Source organism: Neofelis nebulosa, chromosome 2 (genome assembly GCF_028018385.1).
Source record: "Neofelis nebulosa isolate mNeoNeb1 chromosome 2, mNeoNeb1.pri, whole genome shotgun sequence".
NCBI lineage: Eukaryota > Metazoa > Chordata > Mammalia > Carnivora > Felidae > Neofelis > Neofelis nebulosa.
This window is the reverse complement of record NC_080783.1, coordinates 6,206,049-6,222,970: the sequence shown is the minus strand read 5'-3', so window position 1 is coordinate 6,222,970 and position 16,922 is coordinate 6,206,049.

Here is a 16,922-nt window from a genome sequence, read left to right as displayed (position 1 = left end):
ATGCAGTCTTTGGCGTCTGGCTACTTCCCCTTGAGCACAATGTTTGGGGAGCTCGTCCACGGTATTGGCTGTACTAGCGGTCTGTTCCTTTGCGTTGTCACGCAATTTCCCGTTGCACGGACGAGCCCCATTTTGTTAGCTACTCATCCGCTGGAAGACTTCTGGTCTGTCTCTGCTTGTTGGCTGTCATGACTAATGCCGCTGTGAACACTCAACGTTCACGTCTTTGTGTGGACACGTTCTCATTTCCCTCGGATGTGCGTGTAGGAGAGGAATGGCCGGGCCACGGGCTAAGTGCGGGCTTAGCTTCTTAAGAGACCGACCAACTCTTTTCAGAAGCGGCTCTGTCCACCCAAGTAGACTTTAGTTCCTTTCAAACACACACTGCGCTGCGGCCGTCCTTTTACCCCCAGCCCCCACCACCGTCACCCTCCTCCTCCCTCGAGACCGCGGAGTGGGCCAGCGGGAGCTCACGGAATTGCCCGCTGGCCGGATGAACCTTCGAAACATGTCGCTTGTTGCCTGGCGCAACAAGCGTGGTCCTGTCAGAGGTGCCGGTTCTGCATGCGTGTGTGGTGACTGATTTACTGCCAGGTGCATTCGGTCTGAAGAGCGGCCGAATGACTGACAGAAACTCTCCAGATCCAGCCGATCCTTCCCGTGAGTGGGCTGGTGACCGCCGGGACGCCAGTGTGGCCGGAGGCCCACTGGGCAAGCTTTCGCCTCCCGTGCTCCCTACGATAGGAGACTCTACCGATTTTTTGAAGTCGTGTCTATCAGCTTGGAAACAGCGAGGTCAGAGATGCAGAGAATGGGGTCCCCCCATGAGGCGTGAGCTCAGAAGGCTAAAGGGACTCTGTTCTGGGATCCCCCCCTTCTGGATAGGGCTGCTGGGGTCCATGGGGAAGTAGAACTCGGAAGCCGTGTCCCCAGGCCTTTGACAGCGTTCTGCCTTCGGAGTCGTCTTCTCTCGGTCTATGCGAGCATGGACCTCCCCTTCTCTGCCCCATGGCTGGCGGGGAGGTCAAGTGATACGGCTTGTGAAGGCCCGGTGCGAACTGTAAAGGGGCTCACGGAGGAGGAGGCCGCAGCCGTGCCGAGCACATCTGTGGCACCTCACCCACAGATCCCGGAGGATCGGCACCCCCCGAACAGACGTGCAGATAACCAGCCTCTTCCCTGGGAATTCTCATCCCAGGGTGGGTGGGGGCGGCAGGGAGGGTTGGGGCCTAGCAATCTGCATTTTAGCAAGTTCCCCCTGATGATCCTTCTCTTTGAGGGGTTTGGGGAAACGGTCTCATCCAGTGGTTCTGAGCTGAGGCTATACCTGGCTCTGGAATCAAGAGAAGGATCCCATGTGTGATCTTTGACCACTGACAGCTTTCGGACCCTACCCATTCTGCTCCCCTGCTGCCCCCCATCTGGGAATGCTGATAGGGATGCTGAGGGCCCCTTCTTTGGCCCGTGGGAGGTTCAAACCCTGGTCCGTACGCAGAAGCCCCCGACCTGGTGCGCCCGTAACCACGAAGAAAACCAAAACCACCACCGGCCACCAGGGTCACCTTCTCTCAAGTGCCTGGGCTCGCTGACCTCCCCAGCAGTCCCACTGCGTGAGGGATGTCCCTTTTCATGTCCCCCTGGGACCCCATCTCAATGTCCTAACCAATTTGGGATGGGGGTCGATCCTGCCTTCCGTGAGGCAACCACAGGGCAGGAGCTAGAAAGCTCCGCGGAGGGCCCGGGAGAGTCGTGTGTGACCTCCTGTTAGGCAGCCTGGCCACGGCTCTCAAGGGCTCCCGGGTGGCTGCGATGTGCTGCGGGGACAAGGGACACGGGGCGAGTCCCCCTCCTTCCCGTCGAGGCGACAGCAGCTGTCTCCTTGCCTCCACCCTCCAGGGTAAGGCTGCGTGTTTTGTTACAGTTCTAGTCCCACGTCATAGCGGAGGGACCATGGCCGGTGCTCTGCAAGGGGGGGGGGAAACCGTCGAGTGGAAGCTGGCGAACAGCGATGCCCTGCCAGCCATTTGGACGCCCCTGCTCTCCCACCCCACCCTGCTTTCTCCTGCCATTCACACGTGGAACTCTGGGGTCAAGCAGCATGTTAGAAATTTAAGGAACAGGACTCCAGCTGAGGGATAAGGTTCTAGCATTTCGACTTGCCCGAAAATGCAGTAGGGAGTCCCCGTACGGGGGCACTTTAAGCAAAGGCCAGGTTTAGGATTCTTTAGAAGGGATTCTCTGAAGCCGGTGGGTCCTCAGGATGAACAGTCTCCACGCAGTCCTCACACATTCCTTGTATCTATGGCCCTTTGTCCCCGGAGAGGCTCACTTACCCTTCCCTGGGCAAGAGGGCAGCCAGGCACCTGCCGGGCCTGGGACCTGCAGACCTGGTCCGGGCTGGTGGCCCCGAGAGGCTGTCGTGGTCATCCTGCCCGTGGGCAGGAGACCAGAGAGACTCGGCGGGGCCAAGGACGTTGTCTGGGGATCTCACTGTTGGTTCTTAATCCGAGGGGATGACGAAGCAGGCTCCGTGCGTTCCCCTGGCCCCTGCGGAGGCCAAGGGGCACGGCCAGCGAGCCAGGCCAGGGAGCAGGGCTGGTCCAGGGGCTGTGTAACCAGGAACGGAGCAGCAGGCCTCTGTAGCTGCTGAGGGCGTTTGAAGCCCCTTTAGGTGCTGTGTGCTCCAGGCCTCCCACGCAGGGCTGCCCTGCCACCACCCAGATGGCTCTTTCTTTCTTTCTTTTACTTATTTATCTGGGGCGGGGAGGGGCAGAGAGGGAGAGAGAGAAACCCAAGCAGGCTCCACACCGTCACCTTAGAGCCCGATGCGGGGCTCGAACTCACGCCGTGAGATCATGAGCTGAGCCAAAATCGGGCGCTTAACTGACTGAGCCACCCAGGTGTCCGCAGCCCAACTAGGGTGCCTGGGTGGCTCCGTCGGTTAAACATCCGACGATGGCTCAGGTCCGTGATCTCACGGTTCGTGGGTTCGAGCCCCGCGCCGGGCTCTGTGCTGACAGCTCGGAGCCTGGAGCCTGCTCCGGAATCTGTGCCTCCCTCTCTCTCTGCTCCTCTCCTGCTCCTGCTCTGTCTCTCTCTGTCTCTTAAAAAATAAATAAATGGTAAAAAAAAAAAAATAGTACCAACAATTATTAATCTCCTACCATTGTCCAAGCGCGGTTTTGAGCACTTTCTGTATTTAACCCTCGTACTAGCACTGTGGAAAAGGCACCATCATCACTCATTTTGTAGGTGCAGAAACGGCCTCGGAGAGATTCAAGAACTTGGCCCCAGCAGCAAATCACGCTGCTGGTTGGATGAGAGAGCTGGGATTCAGACCCAGGGCTCCTGGCCCGGAGTCTTTTTATTGCTTTGTGTTGCCTTTGAAATGACCGGTATGGGCAGATCTATTCAACTCCGTTCATGTATGGACCCGAGGGCTCTTCCCATGGCTTTGAAGTTATAGCGTCAGAATGGTCCTGCCTGGGGGGAAGGGGGGGAGCCGGGCCTGGGGATGAGCTGCTGACGTGCTTGACCGGTGGGACGCACTGACCAGCCGGACGCTCGCAGCTCCTTCCCCAGGCTCTGGCACCGGTTGGTCGGAGCACTTTCTAGAAGATTCCTGTGTGAGTCCGCCCAATAAGGAGAGGGCTGGGCGCCATTTCTGAGCAGCCTTGAGACGGGCAAGATGTGTCTTTTGTGGAGAGCGCGGAGGCAGAAAACAGAATTGTTGTCAAGAAGGACTCGGTTTACTACAGCCCCACCTCTCACATCCTTTTTAAGGCCAGGATCAAGCTTCCTCGGCCCTCCCAGGGATGAATCAACACACTCCCTCCCGCTGGAAAATTTCTATGACATTCGACAAAAGCTGTCAGATTGCCATGCCTTTGTTCTTTGAGGACTTAGCACTACCTACCCCCCGAAACGCCTGCGGTTATGTTTGCAACTCGTGATTCACTTCCCTGAAATGAGTTCTTTTTTTTCTATAATGATGTCAAGTTTGGGACACTACTTGGATCTGGGTGGGAACGCTGAATGGGAACCAGAAAGAATCCCACAGCCCAGTGCCATTAGGTCAAGCTTTGAAAAGCCCTTTCACTCAGGTAAACCATCAGGTGACGTGATAAATGCCAACAGCCCCCAGGGGCCAGCTCAGTGACAGCCACCCACCACCCAGGGGCCCTGGGCCACCGCCTGGGACTTGCTGGGCTCAGTCCAGACGCCGGTCCCAAAAGCCCTTGGCTGGCATGGATGAAATTCTGCCCTCATGGTCCTCTCCGGGGAGGGCAGACGGGGCACAGGGCAGCGTGAGGACACCCTCCTGTGCCCGGCCTCCACCGAGAGACTTGGGCTGGAACGTGGGATTTAAAATCAGGTTTCTTTTGCTGCTGTGATTCAAAAAATTTTCTTCTTCAAATTAAGTTTTGTGAGCATCACATTTTAAACTCACGGCAAGACGACGCAAGCCAGTGATTTGAGAGGCTTGAGACTGTCCTCAGACTCTTGCCGAAATGCCGCTTTCGTAGGGGAGCCTCCTCTGACCCAGCCCTCCAGCCCCTCCGTCTCTCAGGCCAGCTCTTCTGTGCGGCCCTCACAGCACCGTGTTCCCTCACTTTCACTGTATCTCAGTTTGGCATCGTGTACTGACCTATGTGATCACTTCCTCTGTGGTGGCTCCCTCCCCACTGAACCCCGCCTGGGTTTTGATAACCAGAGGGGTCAGGGAATGCTCTTGAACCTCAGAACATGGAGCACTCGAATCACTGAAAAAAAAAAAAAAAGAAGAAGAAGAAAAGCGAATGAGACATTCGATTAAAGAAAGGGGAGCATTTCCACACAAGTCTGGAGGCCCCATGGAGAGATGGGGAAAACCATATGCGTTTAGCTCTTCAAACTCTGAGTTTTCTGCACAAAAGACACTCGACCTTGACTCTTCCAGTCCTCCTTCCACAGGTAGGACCTCTTCCAGGGGTATTTTGGCCTCTCTATCCCGTGGGGCACAGGGGGATTCATGCCAAGCATCAGGGCTTCTCTGACCGCCGCCCTGGAGGGTGGTAACGATTCACGGTGGGCACCGTTTTCACGGCAAAGACAGCGTTCTCGAGTGACTTCTGAGGGCAAGGGAAGATCTCGTCCGAATTTCACACCATCCTGCTTCCTTCACAGAGGGGTTCCCTCCCCAGATCCCATTCTCCTGACCTACTTCACCGGAAGTAGAAGAGAACTGAAGACGGCCATCTTTTAATTTCTCACCAGTGACTCTGGGGCAACAGGAATTATATGATTAAGTCAAAGGTTCAGAAGTCACTTCAGACCAAAAGCATCTCCTTGGAAGCTCTCCCTTCCAAGATACCATATCTGAAAGAATTGGAAGTAAACACGACTCGGGTCCATTTACGTAGATTCCACCATTTTAAGAGCACATACTGCCAATGTTTGCCTACAGGGCAGCAGAAATAGCAACATGAATTATTTAAGCAATAACATCTCTGAGAGCTGCTCAAGTGATATTTACGGCATTACCATGGCAACCACTCTTGTTTTGAGTATCATTAAAGATCTCCCAAACTGCAGGGGTGGACTTCTGGTTTTAAAGTGCCCTGGGCTAGTAGCCCCTGAGACGGCCTCTCCCAACTTACTGCTGAAACTCCTGTTCGAGTTGAAGAAATGATGCATACAGCACTTGGACCATGAACTGGCTGGAAATGGGAACCCCTGGGCAGAACCGTCATACCACCAGGACAGAACGCTGTGCGTTCCCGGGGATGGGTGAAATGCCTTCTTACATGGTGTCATGAGTTTCCTGTGGCTGTTACAGCACATTACTACAGACTGAGTGGCTTAAAACAACACAAATGGATTATATTATGGCTCTGGAGGACAGAAATCTAAAATAGGTTCACAGAGCTGTGTTCCTTCTGAAGGCTCTGGAGGAGAATATGGCTCCTAGCTTTCAGCTTCTAGAGGCCGTCCGCATTTCTTGGCTCATGAACCCTTTCTCCGTAATCGCATCTCCCTCCCTCCCCGTCTTCTTCTCGGACTCTGGCACTCCTGCCTTTCTCTTACGACTGTGTCCTTCTGATTATAATGATCTCACCCTGACAATCCAGGTTAGTCTCAGGATCCTCGACTTAATCACATCTACAAAGTCCCCCTCGGCCATTTCAAGTAACATATTTGCAGGTTCTGGAGATTCACGAAGGACATCTTTTTTTTTGGAAGGGGGCATCACTCAGCCCACCACAAGCTTCACATCTTGTGTTCTGGGAAACATCTGGATCTCCTGGGGAAAGTGGCTCTGTGAAGCTCTATGAAGGGGAACATACACAGCCCCCACAACTGGCCCAGCCCCCCACCTTTGAGTCTCCTCTCCTCTTGCGCCCCGACTCAGCCCCAGCCCGCTTGCCTGTCTTGATGGCACCAGCCTGTTGGATGCCTCTGTGCCCCTGTAGATGCCCTCCCTCCTGTCCGGCACCCTCCCACCCCCTCTCCACTGGCGGACCCACACTCCACTGCAGAACCCTCTGGCTTTGGGTCCCAGCTCTCCCCAGGCCCTGCCAAGTGGGAAGCCAATGTCATGGCAAAAAGGAGAGCCCCAGGGGCCTCCGGATCTAATGAATAGTCCCTCTGCCTCATCAAAGGCTCGCATAAAATTTGTATAATTGTTTCATGCTAAATAAAACACTATCTGTGACCTCTTACTGGTCATTTCTACTCCCCATCTCCGATGTCAATTTCAAATACATAAACGAGTTTAATAAAGGGACTTGCGGGCTCATCTGCTCGCTGCTGGGCCGCAGACACCTGCAGGCGACACCGTTCTGACTGTGAATAGTTATCTGACACCTATGTTGCTGATTATTAAGTTGGCGTTTACCAGAGCATTTCTAAATTGCCTCGTCCCTCAAAGATTCTCAGAGGAGGCCGGGTGACAAAATGGCAAAGCCGTTTTATTGCAGCGGTCTAACGTCAGGCCCTAATAAAACGTGAGCTGCTGTACAAAGACACCCACGAGGATCGCAGGGAGGGAAACCAGCCTCAGCGTAGGGCCATCCAATCGCTCTCAACGGCCATCGGGGCTAATTTTCCCATCAGCACAGGGGGCACGGTGCTCGAAGCCTGCATACTTTGCGGGGTCCACAAAAATGTGTCCTTTTCTTTTAAAATCAGAAGAAAAGAGTGACCTTTCTTCTATCAGAAAGAAATGAAAAATCTTTAGGGCCCGTGTTAGTTTCCTAGGGAGAGCAGGACAAAATACTATAGACTGGGGTTAAACAGCGGAGGTTTATTTCTCACCAAGATCAAGGTGCCGTTGGGGTTGATTTCCTCTGAGGCCTCACTCCTTGGCTTGTAGAGGGCCTTTTCCTTCCTGCCTCTCCACAGGGCCTTTCCTTGTCTGTGCAAGCACATCCCTGGTGTCTCGGTGTGTCCTAATCTCTTACAAGAACACCAGTCATACTGGATCAGGGCCCATCCTCATGGCCTCATTTGAACTTGATTGCCTCTTTAAAGGCCCATCTCCAAATACGGTACATTCTGAGGTTCTGGGAGTTAGGGCTTCAACATATTAATTTGCAAGGGGACACTACTCAGGCCATAACGGACCCCACAAAAGTCTATTATGATGGGAGGGACCCACAAGGCAAAAGGCCCATGAAAGCCATCATGTGGCCCTCAGGATAGCAGATGAATTGGATTTTCTGCAAGGAGGAGAATAAAACAGGACGGTATCTGGGCCTTCTGCAGAAATTCCAGAATGATTCAGCTGACTCCGGCAAGGGCTCTCATGCAACCTTCTCCTGTTAACTACCCCATTGCCTAAAGCTCCAAAGAACACACAGGATCACCAAAACATGTTACGACACTTCTTGTTGGACTCTCTCCTTCAGAGATCTTACTATTTGCCAAGTCTATAAAAGAGAGAAGGTTTGTACACAACATTCACTCGACAAACACTGAATTCTTTACCTCTAAGCTACAAAGATCTATGCTAGACCCTTTGCTGCACTACGAAAAGAGACCGTCAATGTGCTTTCCATGTCCCGAAGCGGACAGGAGGGCGGTGGGAAAGCAGCCCAGTGACTCAGGGTGAGGCACCAGGCCCAGAACTTGACTAACTCAGGATAGGGAAGACCGCTTCCTGTCTTCTGTTTCTGCTTTTCATTAACAGGAGATTGTGTGTGTTCAAAGAGTTCTGCGGACATTAATCACATCCACAGACACCGAGGGAGGCTTTTTACGTTAAAGAGTCAAGCGAAGGTCACCCAGAACGGCAATGTTAAAGGAAGAGACAACCATGCTGCCTGGAGGCTGGGGCCACAAGATGGCCCTAGCGTTAATCTGGGCACAAATGGCTTGTCGGTCCTCATCTTTCCCAGGGCGCCTGTGCGGGGGGCATCCTCACTCAGCCTCGGGGGGCTGCACTGAAGGAAGGAGGAATCTTGGGAGAGAATGCTCTTGTGAAGTTTCCCATGGCGTGCTTGTGGTTTACGAGGCTGCGTTTTCATGTTCTAGCATGCTGTCTCTGATTTCCTGTGGGGGGGTCGTCCCCAGGCCTGCCAGTCGCTAATAAAATGAATGGGTGGAGTCTGATCGGCTGTCGCAGGGTCCCACCAGCAGAGGGAGCTGATGTCGCCGTGAAGACTTGGGGGTCAACTCTCGCCTGGGGAAGGCGTGAGGGCCTCTGCAGCCGGCTCACTGACCAGATCAACTCCATGAGGCCGGAGGCCTTCGGGACCGGTTGGCCAAGCATTCATGATTCCTTCTTCCCAGTCAGCTCTGTGGGAACAAGGGACTTAACCCGGACCCAGGGGCTCCCAGTTGGCAAGGACCTCTAACAAGTAAACTGTTAAAGAGGAGCCTATTAAGACTAGTAAATAATTAACATGGGCTCATGGAGATAGATGCTCGGTGAAGCATTTCAGGGCATCCGACCACTACCAGTCAACGTTAATCGGCGCCTTTAGATTATAGACTCAGATAATGAGATCAAAGGGACAGGAAGTCACAACTCCCAACACTGCTTTTCAAACAAGTCAAGGTAGACTAGAGTCTTACTCTTCAGAAACGCTTTCTGTACTCTTTCCGCCCTGACAGGTAGAGAAAGTTTAATTATAGGTGGCCAGCATGAGGGTAGAGTCTGCCCTCCATAACCAAGCTTGGAAAAGTACGTACGAAGCGTATTTGTTTAGAATGAGGCTGGTTATTCTCTCTCTGAGAGCTGAGGCACAGCCCTGCTGTCGGATTAATCATTGAGCTAAGTCATTTCAGGGGAATTTAATACCACAGTCTGAGTTTGGGTGCACAAACAGAAAGTTAGATACACTGGGGGGGAGCCCCGTGGTTTTCCTCCACCTAAGCCCAACTTCCTTGGAGCATTGGATGGCCGTGCGTTCCCCAAACCTCCCTCTTCCTCTCTGTGTAGGTCTAGAGTGGCTTCTTCAGGGTCCCAGCCACAAAGACTGTACCCCACGGGAGCCTCTTGCCCGCCTGACTCCCCACAAGGGCGAGTCGTTGGGAAGAAAGAGAGGAGAACGTGGTTCCTCCTGTGACTCCTGCCAGGCCCGGCCCTGCCAAAGCCTGCTTAGAACCCCGCTGGCCCTCATTCTGGGCTTCCTGGGTCCTCCAGGACGTGGGTGGAGACACAAAGCCACCCTGACTCAAGGACGTTTTGTTTGGTCGTGACTTTCTTTCAGCCTCTGAGTGTCCACTTGCCTCCAGACAAGCAGTAGTATCAGTGTGAGCCTCTCCCCAAACTCTCAACATAGGCCGGTCCCACCTAGTCCTCACAGCCTGGAATTGTCCCCTCCCTGCTGTCCCTAGGGGCCCAGGGTGGCTTCCTGGGGGATGAAGACACATAAGCTGCAGGACAACAAGGGGTGAAGCTGCTCCCTGCCCATCTCAAGCCCCAGCGTGCTGGGCACAATTGGGGCAGGGCTTCCTCTGCTCCTCTGCCGGCCCCCTTGGGACGGCCATGCTGCTCTGCAGGTGTGGGTAAGAACCGAACAAGAACTGGGTGGCCCAGGACAGGTGGCACCCGCTCTCAGCCAGAAGCTGATTTTCAGAGCTTGTAGGTAACGACTCTCAGCCAGCCTTGCTCCAGCAGATTGCACCGGTCACGGACTTCGCTTACACTGGGCAAACAGGCTGCCTCAAAGCTGGGGAGGGACCAGAATCGCGTCCGCACAGGGGGCCTTCCGACGGCTTATTTAGAGCAGTATCCCGTGCTGCTGGCTCAGTGAGCCCAGCTCGGCTCCCCTGAAGCACCGAGACAGTTTGTGGTCAAAGTTCCTTCTCGTTAGGAATGGAAGCAGAGCCTTGGGGCTGTTGGGAGAGCTTCCAGCCAGAGTCCTTCTGCAATTAGCATATCAATTCTAACGAAGGAAGGAGCTGTTGTGTGTCATCAGTGGAGATAGATGAGCATCGTCTGTGGGCCAACGCACGGCACAGGAAGGAGCAGATTCAGGGGGCCGACAGGATCAACTCCACGGAGGAAGAAAATCCGGGCCAAGAATGAGGCCCAGTGTTCCTCCTCTCATTCGGGGCCATGGGCAGAGCGGGGAGACAGAAAAACCGCACGGTCGCTCCGTGGTTGTTCGTGTCTGGGCGCGTCGCTTCTGCATGGACTCAGACGCTCACCTTTATGTCACGTGGCTCTCCACCTGCCACGTTTGTGGGCGCAGTGGCCAGAGGCCCGGGAGGGGCCACGGTAGAAAATGCCGCCTTGGAGGGATGGGCGGTCTAGGGCTGTGGGCCAGGCCGAGACTCGAGTCCGGCAAGCTCTGGTTGTCCCCACAAACCACGCATCTGCTTTCTCCTCTGTGCATTTTCTTTTTTTTTTTAAATTTTTTTTTCAACGTTTTTTATTTATTTTTGGGACAGAGAGAGACAGAGCATGAACGGGGGAGGGGCAGAGAGAGAGGGAGACACAGAATCGGAAACAGGCTCCAGGCTCCGAGCCATCAGCCCAGAGCCTGATGCGGGGCTCGAACTCACAGACCGCGAGATCGTGACCTGGCTGAAGTCGGACGCTTAACCGACTGCGCCACCCAGGCGCCCCTCCTCTGTGCATTTTCATACGCTGGGTGTTGCGTGTGAATGGAGTCATATGCCGGGTGGCCTTTTAAGTCTGGCCTCCTCATTCAGCGTAACATTTTCAAGTGCATCCATGTTGTAGCCCTGTCAGGCCTTGGGTTGAACACGCTGGGTGGCATCTACCCTCGTGCTCACAAAGGCAAACACAGCTACTGGCAGATAGTCACGTCCCCCCTGTCCCCTTCCCCAGAGAGATAGTTGATGAATTTTTTTTCTTTTAAGGCGAATGATTTAGTAGCCAGATACCTGCACACAAACGACCCCATGTTTTCTTTCCAATGGTCCGGCTCATACTACCGTTGGGGTTCATATCCGTAAGAACAGGCACGACTCTGCTGCCTCGATGGCTCCGACATGCAAGGCTGTCAAGCAACGAAGTCACTGCTCTTGCTGGTGCAGAGGCCACTGCAGGTCCCAGAACTCCCCAGGGCAGGTGTCTTCCTCGCGGTGACTCGGGCGCCACCTCAACGGTGGCCGCACGGCTGGGATCGATGAGGCGGGGAAAGGACAAGCCTGTGGGTCTCCCGGCTGCTACTTGAATACCTTTACCCCATGTGCTACCTGCACCCACAACTCGGCCAAACCAAGTCCTGCAATCACACCTAGTCTCCAAGGAGAAGAGGAGAACAATTCCCAGAGTGTTCAGAAGGAAAAGAACTGGAAGTATTGGGGAGGCGCATTGATGTCTGCCAAGGGGTGCACCTTCCTAGCGACTGGAACCCCATGTCTGTGCTCCCTCCAGACAGTAGAGCCCCTAAAAAGGAAGGTACCAGGTAAGGGCCAGTGGGCATAAACTGCACAACAGGAGCTGCACGTGCCATTGTTTTTACCATAATAACGAACACGGTTGTGCCCACCTCATATGTCATGTCCCAAGACACGTAATGTTGACTGTTACGATGAGTCTGATGGGCCTTCTTTGCTCTTCTGTCGATTCGGTTTGAAGGTTAGATTATTTGTAGCCATGAGAAAGAGGGCTTCCTGTATCTGTTCACTTTGTGCACCTTACTGGAAGCATGTTACTACATGGCAAACATTTTGTAGTCAGTTCACTTATTCCTTTGTCTTTGTATTGCATACCTGGATAGATAGACGATAGGTAGATAGATAGATAGATAGATAGATGATTGATAGATGATAGATAGATGATAGACGATAGATAATAGAGATAATAGATGATAGATAGATATGTAGACAGATGATTGATAGATGATAGATGATTGATATATAGATAAATAGATGATAGATAAATGAGAGATGATTGATAGATGAGAGATAATAGATAGATGATAGAGATAGACAGATAGATAGATGATTGATAGATGATAGATAAATAGATGATAGATAAATGAGAGATGATTGACAGATGAGAGATAACAGATAGATGATAGATAGAGGTAGATAGATAGAAAGATAGATAGCTACAGCTGTAGTTTGTGTGTGGATGTATGTGGATGTATATGTGCATGTGTGCAAATTATAGCTACCTTTTTATGATTATCAGTGATCTATTCCATGATCCATTTCAGTGAGGTTTCTTATAATTTTTTTTGAGAGATTTTGGAAGCACACTGATTTCCTTGATTATATTTGAGAAATATCAATATCACTAAGAAAACGATTCTCTTATCTCACCCTCAAATTAGGAAGAGGGCCTAACGGCAGCTATTTCTAAACAGATCACAATTCCTACAAGATCTCATGTTCCCTAGATGAAAATAGTAACAATGGTCTTATCTCAGGATCTTCTGTGACTCCGCTTGGGATCGTGCTCTAACTGGAGGAGATAGTATTTTAACGTTTTTTATTTATTTTTGGGACAGAGAGAGACAGAGCATGAACGGGGGAGGGGCAGAGAGAGAGGGAGACACAGAATCGGAAACAGGCTCCAGGCTCCGAGCCATCAGCCCAGAGCCTGACGCGGGGCTCGAACTCACGGACCGCGAGATCGTGACCTGGCTGAAGTCGGACGCTTAACCGACTGCGCCACCCAGGCGCCCCAAGGAGATAGTATTTTAATTTATTTATCTAGTTTAATATTAAATATCTCAACAGCTGGTGCTCATGAAACTTACTGTATTGGTAATTTTATGGTTGAATAAAGAGAATCCTGTCTTCCCTTTTAGTTAGCTTAAATTACCATATATTTTCTATAATTGTGTTTAGTTATTCTGTTTTATGCCTAACTGTGCCACAATAGGTTACTCATCCTCACTTTGATATTTCAACATCTTTAAAGTTTCTGATGCTGGTCGACTCTCCTGAGGACCTCCCTTGGCCGCACATTAACACAGTTACGGGTAAATTAAAATGAACACACTTATTGAGAAAATGGAAGCAATTCCAAATGCCCATCTCTTCTTTGAGTGGGTTGATATCAGATGCAAGCTTCCCATAAATGAATGACCCTTTACTTTAGGTGCTCTGGCCATAAAAATGTCTTCAGTGCGAATCCCACAGTTGGCTGAAGTTCAACCCTTGGTGGCTGATCTGAGCCTTCACCCTGAAATTTTAGGTCTTCAACCTGAGTAGATTTCCTTGGCAAATTGTCCATCTTTTTTCCCAGAGTGACAATTATAATGGAACAACAACATTTTCTTGTTTCCTCTGCGGGCCATGGGTGGGTTTCAGTGGGATGGCGGGACTCCCTGTCTCCCCAGCTGGATTCCCTCTCTTCTTCGACTGCCGGTTTCCTTTGATTGATGATGGCTGATGGCCGACGATGGTTGCTTTTCCCAGTACTCTCTGATGTCATCACCTTTTACCAGAGCCAGCTCACGGTGCGGATTTTAAAGCCAACCTGCTGTCAATTGATGGTGAATCCTCTTGGTGCTACGTTAATAGATGCTTGACCAGCAGCCCCCATCCAGTGGCTCTGCCATACGGGAGTAAACAGCTACTAGCAAAGCAGCTCCCTCTAGCAGTCGTGGCCTTTTCCCTGTGGTCTATGCCACCTGTTGCCCTCTGCATCTTTGTAGGGCCTTGAACTTCAATATTGCATGTCTACTTTAAAAAACAACACAAGAGGCGCCTGGGTGGCTCAGTCGGTTAAGCGGCCGACTTCGGCTCAGGTCATGATCTCACGGTCCGTGAGTTCGAGCCCCGCGTCGGGCTCTGTGCTGACAGCTCAGAGCCTGGAGCCTGCTTTAGATTCTGTGTCTTCCTCTCTCTGCCCCTCCCCCGTTCATGCTCTGTCTCTCTCTGTCTCAAAAATAAGTAAACGTTAAAAAAATTTTTTTTAAAAAACAACACAAAATATTTTCACTGCCTCCAACATGTCACTTGTGGAGCTGTCAACCTCGCCTCTATCGAGCAGCCTGGAGGAAATCTCTGATGGGCTGCCTCTCAGAGAGGCCACCTTGCCCTTTGACTTCCTCAAAGGCAATGCCCACACCTCCTTGGAGAGCAAGGGCTAGGTCTTAGTCAATCTTATGAGCCCCACACAGTAGGTGGGAGTGTAGAGTCCTGCACGCAGTAGGTACTCAAGAAATGTTTGGTGAGAAACCCAACTTGTACGATGAGCCATATGAAATTGCCAACATACAACTATTTTTGTAACCTGCAAAAACGACAGTTTCGTAGGGCTCAACTTAATGTATAGATGCAGTAATTTCCATCTCATTAACAGTATAATATATATTATTCTTATCAGCTTTCAAAATAGTTCCTACGAAAATGAGTTCACTTAAAAATTTTGGACTTGGTCTCTGCGGAGTCACAACTATTTCATTCTTTTCCTAAATATTCTATGCTTTGTATAATGCTAAGGCATGAGAAAGAGGGTCCCATATGTATTTTAATAAACCGCATAATATCTTTTGATGCAATGCTCGATGCCTTTCTTGTTCTAAAAGCTAAAATAGCTCAAAGAATCACCCAGAAATTGTATCAAAATTCTGGTCTAAAGCCATGCAGGACCTCTTCTAGGTTCTTACCAACATGGCCGTGAAACGGGCAAAATACTAAAACTCATGAAGCCCTGATAACTGGCAGACCCATTAACGCCGTAACCTTTGAGGAACTGGTGAAAATTACAACACAAAACAGAGCTGGGCAAAATCAAACGAGCAAACAAATAAATACGGACAATCCTGGGAATTCAACTTGATGGCACTCCCAGGCTTTGCTTGAACAGAATTCGGATGACCTCAAAAAAAAAAAAAAAATCAGTTTATGTGTGAATTTAGGGAGCTGGGGCCTGCACCATCAAGGGAATTGCATGGTCAGCTGCTTTCCCTCCTTGGGCTGCATTCTCCTGTCACACCCACTGTCCTCTCTACTCTTCCCAGAAAGCTGACAAGAATAGGAAGGGAGGCTGAATGGAAAGAAGAGCAGTGCATTTTGGGAGCTGTGGGCTACAAGAAAGAGGAGCTGTGCATTTTGGGAGTTGTAGTCCCCAGGAATGTATACTAAAGCAATGATTGCCAATATCAATGGAGTGAGTGCATCAGGCCCTGAATTCAGTACTTAGCATAAATTCTTCAGGAAAATTCTATCAAATCTCCACTTTTCAGCAGGAACTCCTTTCAATTTTTGTTGCTTTACTCTTGCGAGTTATCTGGGTCCCTTTTTCTTCACCCCCTACCCCCGATTCCAAACAATTTCGATGTATCTTTCTGGATAGATCTAGAAGTCCTTGAGAATTACAGCTCAGTGATACATCAATCTACAGTGGATGAAAGAGCTCTTTCCATTTTGGAATGATTCGAGAGCTGAGCGCTCCAGTGTATGTTCAGGTGAAAATGTACCTGTGGACATTTATAATTGCTGCAGGGGTATTCACGTTAATCATGAGCTATATTAAGAATTAAAAAAAAAAAAACCCTCTTTTATCATCTTGCATATTTAGCTTTCAACCCAATTCTGTAAGGTCAGGTCTGCCAAGCTATCATTACCTGTGTAATTAAGGTAAAATATATTCTTCAAATAGTCCCCTTTTTTAAAAAAAGAAGCCCCTGTTTCGTTTTTGTGAAATTCACGTATACTTGTTGTAAAGAATTCAAGCAGGGTAGAAAGAGTTCGAAGAGGGAAGTGAAAGAGAACAGTCACCCACATTTCTGCTTCTGAGAGATGGCCGTTCTCGATTTAAGGAGAATATACATCTCAACGAAAGAATCTTGATAATTGAAGACCTACCGAGCAAAAGGGATTTCTAAAACACACTTCACACGAATCATATTTAGAGTCTGCATTTTGATTAGAACTGCCTACGGAGTGTGATTTGGGGCCCCTTGGCTAAAACAGAATTCTTCCGGGCTGTCAGAGGTGTGTGAACTCCTCTCCGCCCCCCTCAACCCTCTCCCTAGGGATTTCTCTCCAGCTTCCAAGACTCTGCTGACCTTGGGAAAGTCACTGCACTCTCATGCACTGGCTCCCCAACTTCAAAATGAGGGGCTGGGTCAAGTTGTCGCTAAAGGCCTCCCCACACCTCATATTCTAAGGGCTATTTTCCTCGCTAAAATGGAAAATCTCCTAAGTGGTGTTTGGGTAGTGAGAGTGGGAGTGGAGGGCTCAGGAGAATGGGCAGGATGAACACTGGAGAAGCCTGGCTTGTAGAACATACAATGGAGGAAACTTTGGATATTTGGGCTGGAGATGAAAGGGGGGGGGGGGGAGGGAGGGAGACCAAATTTAAGAAATTTCATTTCTTCCACATCTACTCATCTAGGATTGACTTAACTTTTATTGTCTGCATCTTTGATTGCCAGTACATTAAAAAATAATTATAAGGGCAACGAAAGGCTGAATTTTTTTTTTTAAAAGCCCATTAGTGATGGGTCTTTAAATTACACCAGGGCTGCCTGCATTTCCAGTCCTGATTGTGTTCA